The sequence below is a fragment of the Tachysurus vachellii genome, chromosome 23 (assembly GCF_030014155.1).
Source record: "Tachysurus vachellii isolate PV-2020 chromosome 23, HZAU_Pvac_v1, whole genome shotgun sequence".
NCBI classification, from domain to species: Eukaryota; Metazoa; Chordata; class Actinopteri; order Siluriformes; family Bagridae; genus Tachysurus; species Tachysurus vachellii.
The window spans coordinates 14,585,405-14,595,404 of record NC_083482.1 but is presented as its reverse complement, the minus strand read 5'-3'; the positions used below and the strand labels follow the sequence as shown (position 1 = coordinate 14,595,404).

General features: G+C 41.4%; 1 protein-coding gene across 2 annotated transcripts in view; it reads left to right on the top strand.

The window, feature by feature from the left end:
* The window catches only part of nkd1 (NKD inhibitor of WNT signaling pathway 1), a 43,131-nt gene that overhangs the window by 18,604 nt on the left and 14,527 nt on the right, over positions 1-10,000 (top strand). The gene's annotated exons all lie outside the window — the stretch shown is intronic.

The window sequence follows — 10,000 nt, the reverse complement described above, 5'->3', positions numbered from 1 at the left end:
CACACAGGCTGAGCTGTTCTCGAGTTGTTCTGGATTTAGCGCTGTGTTTTCAGTAATTGGTGTCATGTACAGCGCGCCAGTGGAAGCGCGCCAGGTTTAGATATGAATATCCGGCTCCTCTTTTAGCCCCACACAGCTATACGCTTTGAAGACGAGCTCCTGGGTTCTGATCTGGACTCGGATCGATGTTGTCGTTTCCTGAATCCGTTGCTAATGTGTCATTCAGAACACTTCCTGTTTCAATGAACATTTTTTTGATGATTCTGTTCATCAGAAACACAGTGTTTATTGTCACTGTGGCTTTCTGTTGTTGTTATTGTAAACACCTGGCACTAGGTCCGATTATTCAGAACTCCTTTGTGTGAATTAGAAGTGTTAAGTGTCATTGTAGTATAATTTATCCAGACGAAGCTAAAGTCGGTCTCTCAGCAACTGAACCTGATAGATAAAAAGTTTTTATCTAAGTTTCTATCTATCTATCTATCTATCTATCTATCTATCTATCTATCTATCTATCTATCTATCTATCTATCTATCTATCTGTCTGTCTGTCTGTCTGTCTGTCTGTCTGTCTGTCTGTCTGTCTGTCTATCAGTTAAATCTATACCTACTAATCTCTCTGTCTCTCTCTCTCTCTCTAGCTCTCTATCTCTGTTTATGCAATGCCTATCTATCTATCTATCTATCTATCTATCTATCTATCTATCTATCTATCTATCTATCTATCTGTCTGTCTGTCTGTCTGTCTGTCTGTCTGTCAGTTAAATCTATACCTACTAATCTCTCTCTCTCTCTCTCTCTCTCTCTCTCTCTTTCTCTCTATCTCTTTTTATGCAATGCCTATCTATCTATCTATCTATCTATCTATCTATCTATCTATCTATCTATCTATCTATCTCTATCTGTCTGTCTGTCTGTCTGTCTGTCAGTTAAATCTATACCTACTAATCTCTCTGTCTCTCTGTCTCTCTCTCTCTCTCTCTCTCTCTCTCTCTCTCTCTCTCTCTCTCTCTCTCTCTCTCTCTCTCTGTATGCAATACCTTCTAACCCATCCATCATCCATAAATCTATACGTTCTAATCTCCCTATCTCTCTGTCTCTGCTCTCTGTCTCTAATCCATTCATCCATCCATCCATCCATCCATAAATCTATACTTTCTAATCTTTCTCTCTCTCTCTCTCTCTCTCTCTCTCTCTCTCTCTCTCTCTCTCTCTCTCTCTCTCTCTCTCTTTCAGACATTATTTGTCTTCTTTTTGCATGGATCGACTTAATGGAACTCCCCTTTTTATTATATTTATGTTTGGACTTTGTAGAAATGATGTAGGACTTTTAAATCTTTGAGTCATTGAACTCGAGCTCTTTTTCCATATATCGATATCGGCACGAGCAAGGAGCACTATGAAGTATTTAGGAACGGTTATGAACGGGGAACACGATCACGGAATTATTTTACGACATCTAATTTTTCTGTGACTTACAAAAAAATCACAGCCGGCTTAACCGGAGATACATTCGTTGAAAATCTTCTGAAGATACAATTCATGCATTGAAACAAGGAGTAAAGGTGCAAACAGGGACAGTAATATCTAGATAGTGTTTCATGTAAGATTTTGTAGGTCACCGGTTCAAAGTCTTTGATCTCGCACTCAGGCTGGAGCTCCGGTTGCTCAAGAACATGACGCAAAGAGGAAAAGAGCGTGAAATTCTGCTTTATTTATCTGTAATCTATCTCGTATCTGATGATCAGGGCAATAAAGTGAACTTGAAGGGTGTGTGAGAAAGCGAGAGAGACGATACGACGGTAAAGAGCGTGTGTGTGTGTGTGTGTATATGTGTGTGTAAAGCGTACTTGTGCTGTAGGCTGTAGTAAATCTGCAGCAGCTTCAGCAGCCTGACGCTTTGATGTGGATGAAGTAATGTGGAGTGAAATGTTCGCAACAGTAATCTCATATGAGCAACTGCTGTAAAAACGCTCACTTGTCATAAAGGCAGACCAATTCGTCTGAAGTTCCTGCCTGTACACTGGATATGGAACTAGGCCCTTCATGTCTCTAGTGGACGGCATGATTGAGGGGTAAGTAGGTTATCGAGGAAGTGTCTAGGGTGTGATTTTTTTCAATACTAGGCTTTCAGTGTCACCAGGACTTCTCCCATTCTGTCATTAAGGAATCGGTAGAGTTCCCACTTCCGTCCTGGGAAGGTGTAGTGACAATATACCTGGTAGGAAGATAACGGACTCTGAAGCTTAAACGGAGACGTGGTTTGAATGAGATGGGCTTCGTCGGTGATTTTCGAAGTTTTTATTATTATTTTTTTTTCCCTACATTTGATTTGGCAACCAATCTACTGTATAAGACCTAAAGAATTTGAGTGAGGGTTGTTCTTGCCCCGATCGGCCACGTAGTGGACTACAGTAATTAAAAAAAATAATAAAAATTACAAACTTTTCAAGCTTTCACAGATTCAGTTGTCATATTTCAATCAAAAAATGTTTTTTGAATTTTTGTGACTTTTTTGCAAACTCCTCCATCATCTCTGACTGTCTTCAAACAATGAAGTTATGGTTGTTTTGGCTGCTGTGGAGGACCTGTTGATCTGTGGGTCACAACAGCGGATCATCTGGTCTTTAGGTCACTACAGCGGATCATCTGGTCTGGGGGTCAGTACAGCTGATCATCTGGTCTGTGGGTCACAACAGCGGATCATCTGGTCTGTGGGTCACTACGTCAGATCATCTGGTCTGGGGGTCACTACAACGGATCATCTAGTTTGGGGGTCACTACAGCGGATCATCTGGTCTGGGGGTCACTATAGCGGATCATCTGGTCTTTAGGTCACTACAGCTGATCATCTGGTCTTTAGGTCACTACAGCTGAACATCTGGTCTGTGGGTCACTACAGCTGAACATTTGGTGTCGGGGATCACTACAGCAGATCATCTGGTCTAAGGGTCACTACAGCTGATCATCTGGTTTGGGGGTCACTACAGCGGATCATCTGGTCTGGGGGTCACTACAGCAGATCATCTGGTCTTTAGGTCACTACAGCTGATCATCTGGTCTGTGGGTCACTACAGCTGATCATCTGGTCTGTGGGTCACTACAGCAGATCATCTGGCCTTTAGGTCACTACAGCTGATCATCTGGTCTTTAGGTCACTACAGCTGATCATCTGGTCTGTGGGTCACTACAGCTGATCATCTGGTCTGTGGGTCACTACAGCAGATCATCTGGTCTTTAGGTCACTACAGCTGAACATCTGGTCTGTGGGTCACTACAGCTGAACATTTGGTGTCGGGGATCACTACAGCAGATCATCTGGTCTAAGGGTCACTACAGCTGATCATCTGGTCTGTGGGTCACTACAGCAGATCATCTGGTCTCAGGGTCATTACAGCAGATCATCTGGTCTCGGGGTCACTACAGCAGATCATCTGGTTTGGGAGTCAGTACATGGGATCATCTGGTCCGCATATTTTATTTGGCACAGGTTCTACACCGGCCGTCCTTCCTGACACAACCTTCCCATTGTACGCAGGGTTGGGACCGGCTCTTCGGTGGCTAGGTTAGCTCCCTGCCTGCAATCGCACCGGGCCGGATCCTGCTGCTGGACCACCAGGAGGCTTGTCTTTAAACAACAAAGACGAAAAGATATTCCAAACTGTTTACATGCACAGTGTTATAAATATGCATAACGCGTAACAAATAGGACACCAACATGAATGTGAGGATTTATCTCCTTGAAACATTTTTTACATATCAACACCAAACCCTGTGAGTTCTGATGATACACGAGCGGTTTCGGATCAGCTCCACCTACTGGTCATGAGATATGAAATATTTTTCTTATAACATCTTTATAACATGGATTCTGTGAAGCATCCCGAGTCGAACAACACCCAGGTTTTTAATTTGTCGGCCATATTGGATTGTGTGTAGTTTACAATCGCATTCGCATCGTGATGAAACTCGTTCCTTACATGCTTAATAATAATGATAATAATGTATAATATCCCTAACACATACACTTAAAGTTCTAAAAGTGCTTGGACCCCGATAATTGCTGCTTGCAGCTATATACAGTGTATTTGTTGTATTTTTAATAATATATTACAACTGCAAGGACAACTTAACAATGAGCATCTTGTTAGTTTAGCTCTTCTAGTGCTAATCTAATGAGGTTTACATTTACAAATATGGCATTTACTTGAAGCAAAAACAGAAGATATTTGGATTTAAATAGATCATTATCTCGAACTCGTTATCTTGACTGTATTAAATCCCGGTCGCTGCTTCATTGTTAATCTTAAGACAAAATTAAACGGGTTTTAACATGGAAAACCTTTTTATGAAACATATATGATCGACATTCTCTTCATTATTTCTACGAATCTTTGCAGCTCTGATTACTTTTAGGACCAAACAACAAAATCGCCACAACAATGTGTTCCCACTGCGGGGATTAATTTCTGAATAGCTTTGTTTTTTTTTCTCTTTCTCTCTTCATTTCAAACCATCCCCTGAATTCCTCCCTCTGTTTCATGTTTGTGTTACACTTGCTTTCTTTTTTTCTTTGTCTTTTATCCTCCTTTTGTCGTTCCCTTAATGATCCTTTTAGCTCAGTGGCCTGGAGAGAAAGAGAAGGAAAAAAGAATGTGAGAGGCTCTAAATGAGCTTTTGAGTGTGTTTGGCCTTACAGAGCGCTTTGTTGTGTGTGTGTGTCTGTGTGTGCGTGTGTGTGTGTGTGTGTGTGTGTGTGTGTGTGTGTGTGTGCCCCCGTCTCCCTTATGTCGGCTTTGGAATTTTTTCCTTGAACTTTTTCCATGGCGCTAACATCTTAATGTTTCAAACACCAGGGGGGTGTATTACGCGCACCCACACCCACACCCAACACACACACACACACACACACACACACACACTTGCATACATACTTGGCACTGTCTTGAGCTGGCAGAACCTCAGACATTTCACACAGTGCCAGTTCCAAGTCAAAGTAAAAGATGAACTCATCATCATCATCATCATCATCATCATCATCTCACTGTCTCTCTCTCTCTCTCTCTCTCTCTCTCTCTCTCTCTCTCTCTCTCTCTCTCTGTCTCTCTCATGGCATACTGTGTCCTGTCCAGGGTCTATTGCTGTCTAACTCATGTTCTCAGTATAAGCTCTGTATTCCTTCTGACCAGGAAAAATTTCTCTACGGAGAGAAAACGTGTGTGACGAACTGACTTCCTGTTCAGAATGCTTGCTCGTTCGTATTCTTCTGGGGGCGGAGCCTCGTAAAGATAGGTGGGGTTTTGTGTGTGGGAAGAGTTGGGAGTTGGGTGTGATGGACTGAATCTAAAACTTTAGAAAAATTGTAACTTTAAACCAGCATTTATGATTGGTTTATCTTTTACAGGAACAATTATTTATATTATCACATCCACTATTATTTTATTCACCGCTAAATGGGGCATAATAACGTTTAGTATCTGTATAAAGCACCGTAGTCCCGACTGAACACGAGTCACATGCCTACTGTTTGTCCTATTTCAATACTCTGTACAAGGGATTTTCCTAACACTCGCTCTACTTTCACTGAAATGAAAGTATTGGCACCCTCGAGACTGTATACTGTAGACCTGCATTTTCTGAATGACAAGCATCATCTCTGTTATGTAAATGGAAATGATTTTTCATGCTTTACAACCAGAAGACAATGTCGTGTGAGTCAGAAAATCTAGTGAAAGTCATGAAACTTTGTTATTTTAATTCTGTTGTTATTTTAATTCAGCTTTCAGGCATGTTAGACTTTCCTCGACTTTGCTCACGGCCAACCAAAACAAGTTTGAAGGCAGCAGTACTGTGTGTGTGTGTGTGTGTGTGTGTGTGTGTGTGTTTGGATGTTTCTGTAATGCAGTACACTGAGTTCCACAGGTATAAATCTTGTGTGAAGGCTCTTTAGCAGCTTTGATGCTTACAGCGACTTAGTAACTCCTGTCTTTTCCTCGCTTCTGGCATCTGTCTAAAGAAAAACGTCTTGTTGTTCGGTATTTTTCACCCCATGCTGTGTGAAAATATCACGTCTGGAAAAGCACTTTGGACTTCTTGGTGTGAAGTAAAGGGGAAAAGGGGAAAAGCCTTGTTTATGTGTCAGAGTCTTTGGCAGAAATTTGGTGTTCTAACATCTCAGTGGCGTCTGGTTTGTACCTTCATAAACACTTCATAACTCATACCGTAAACAAATGGAAACAAAGAACATTCCTGTACTTTATTTGACAGGGCTTGAAAGACAATTTTTTTTGACACGGATGGAGTGTTTCACGTCCAAGTCATCCTCTTCTGGAATATTCATCACTAACCGAGACCCGGATCTTCTTGGAGCTCCGCTCACTTTACTCTGAAGGCGTTGTTTAAGGTCAGAAGAGCTACAGATTGTGGTCTCGTGTCTGTAAAAATTATATCATTTGAGCCGAAAATCAATGTTACGTCCAGATACATTGCGATATTTACATTAATGTTATTTAGCAAACGCCCTTATCCAGAGCGACTTACATTTTTTAATCCAACTGAGCAATTGGGGGTCAAGGGCCTTGCTCAAGGGCCCAGCAGTGGCAGCTTGGTGGACGTAGGAATTGAACTCACAACCTTCTGATTGGTAGCCCAACACCTTAACCATTAGGCTACCACATCACCCGATATCAACCTTATCCAAGTCTTAGGTTTGAACGCAATGAACGTAACATTCATTCATTCATTCATTCATCTTCTACCACTTATCCGAACTATCTCGGGTCACGGGGAGCCTGTGCCTATCTCAGGCGTCATCGGGCATCAAGGCAGGATACACCCTGGACGGAGTGCCAACCCATCGCAGGGCACACACACACACACTCTCATTCACTCACGCAATCACACACTACGGACAATTTTCCAGAGATGCCAATCAACCTACCATGCATGTCTTTGGACCGGGGGAGGAAACCGGAGTACCCAGAGGAAACCCCCGAGGCACAGGGAGAACATGCAAACTCCACACACACAAGGTGGAGGCGGGAATCGAACCTCCAACCCTGGAGGTGTGAGGCGAACGTGCTAACCACTAAGCCACCGTGCCCCCGATATAATTATATGTGATAATTAAATCCAACATCCTACACGTCTGTCATTTTTTTTCCCTCTTAAGGGTGTGCAAACTTTTGCACTGACGTCCGACCTTTTTTTCTGTCAGCGATATCTCAACGTTACGCTATTTAATCGAATTTTTGCGCTCAATACAAACCTTTGAGTCTGTATCAAAGCTTTAAAGCTCTTGATTAAAGCTCTTGATCCCCCGCACCTTGTTTTTGCTCCTCCCCTGCCTCATGCCGCCTCTTTTGATGTGCCTTAATATTGTAACCTTTGACCTGAAAGGGTTAAAGGTCGATAGACTGTCAGCGCCGATGAATATGCTGATGCCGGTTAATGAGTACACACTCGGCAGTCTTGACGGTTTTGCTCGGCGGGATTGTGATGCGACAAAGCCCTCGAGTGCACTAGAAAGGGGCAGTTATTGTTATCTTCACTCCCCCCCAAAAGGGTGCTCCGGTGCCAGACAAAAGAACATGGAAAGGATTTGGAGTCAGCGTTCACAAACTCTGTCTCTGTCTCTCTGTCATCGAATTGTGAAGCTTGGAGTTTTGTGTAAGCCCTAAAACCCGTTCGTCTCTGAACCCTTTTACGAGCCTGAGGCTTAAAGAGAAACAGAAAACACAACTCTACCTTTTCAGATGTGATATGTAGAGATCTGGACCACATGGAAATGTTTGGAGGTTATAAACTGTCAGCATTCTGCATGGTGTGTGTGTGTGTGTGTGTGTGTGTGTGTGTGAGACTGGGTTTAGTCTGTCTCTGTGACGCTGGGTGGTCGATGCTAAACTTAGCTACACATTGCTAGGCAATACGAAGCTTTACTTTTATTCCCCTCTCGGTTTAGACACTTAACTTCACAGGTCTGCAGTAAGAGACTTTAGCTTAGCGATTTAGCTTAGCAGACAGTTTCTTAACCCACGAGCAACGTTTATAAGTAAACGTGTAAAGATAAATGTGAAATCCAAATCTTAGTTGACCAGTTTATGAACGTGGACTTGGTGAGATTTAGTTAAAAATTTTGAGCTAATATTTAAGCTTAAACAAAACTTGCTAACGTAGCTAATGTCGGGATAATGCATATCGTTTACAGTTTGCCTGTACAATCTACATTAAAATATGTGCGTATATACTGTATGTTCTTACTGACGTACTCTGACATAAATAAATAAATAAATAAATAAATAAATAAATTCTCAACAAAGCAGGATTTCATTGTTTATAATGTTCATTCATTCATTCATTCATTCATCTTCTACCGCTTATCCGAACTACCTCGGGTCACGGGGAGCCTGTGCCTATCTCAGGCGTCATGGGGCATCAAGGCAGGATACACCCTGGACGGAGTGCCAACCCATCACAGGGCACACACACACACACTCTATCGTTCACTCACACAATCACACACTACGGACAATTTCCAGAGATGCCAATCAACCTACCATGCATGTCTTTGGACCGGGGGAGGAAACCGGAGTACCCGGAGGAAACCCCCGAGGCATGGGGAGAACATGCAAACTCCACACACACAAGGTGGAGGTGGGAATCGAACCCCCGACCCTGGAGGTGTGAGGCGAACGTGCTAACCACTAAGCCACCGTGACCCCTTTGTTTATAACATGATAAAGTAAATTTAATCAGGTTTCTAGTGACTAGACCGAATGATAAAGAGCGAGCGTGACCGATTTACGTGATATTAATGTAAACAACGTTATTACAGAGTGAAATCTCACCAGGATGTTGGTGCTGATGAGAACGACAGTATAACTACAGTGTTACATTTAGGTGATTAAGACACACGTGGTAGAATAAAACAGAGAACATGTGTGTGTTGTGGGTTTCATTCTCAGCTCAGGTGTGAGCTCAGGGTTTGATTTTATTCAGGGATTTAAAAATCCGCACGTAAATCATGTTGGATGTACAAAAACGTGTTCATGTTACTTTGTGACATGGAGTTCATGTGACAATGTCTATTCTTAAACACTATAGAAATAAAATTCAATTCAATTATTATCATACGTTCATTTATACTGACGTACTTATATTTATACTCACATACGTTTAAACAGTTTATTATAGATAGATATGATATTATAGATGAATAGACAGACAGACAGATAGACAGACAGACAGATAGATAGATAGATAGATAGATAGATAGATAGATAGATAGATAGATAGATGGATAGATAGATGGATGGATGGATGGATGGATGGATAGATAGATAGATAGATAGATAGATAGATAGATAGATAGATAGATAGATAGATGAATAAACAGACAGGTAGATAGATAGATAGATAGATAGATAGATAGATAGATAGATAGATAGATAGATAGATAGATGAATAAACAGACAGGTAGATAGATAGATAGATAGATAGATAGATAGATAGATGGATGGATGGATGGATGGATGGATGGATAGATAGGTAGATAGATAGATAGATAGATAGATAGATAGATAGATAGATAGATAGACGAATGAATAAACAGACAGGTAGATAGATAGATAGATAGATAGATAGATAGATAGATAGATGGATGGATGGATGGATGGATGGATGGATGGATGGATGGATGGATGGATGGATGGATGGATGGATGGATGGATGGATGGATGGATGGATAGATAGATAGATAGATAGATAGATAGATAGATAGATAGACGAATGAATAAACAGACAGGTAGATAGATAGATAGATAGATAGATAGATAGATAGATAGATAGATAGATAGATGGATGGATGGATGGATGGATGGATGGATGGATGGATGGATGGATAGATTCAATACTTACCTAATTATATTATAGTTACTTAATGAATTACTTCCTTACACACTTGCGCACATTTACAGTACTAAAGTAAATCTATAAGAACACT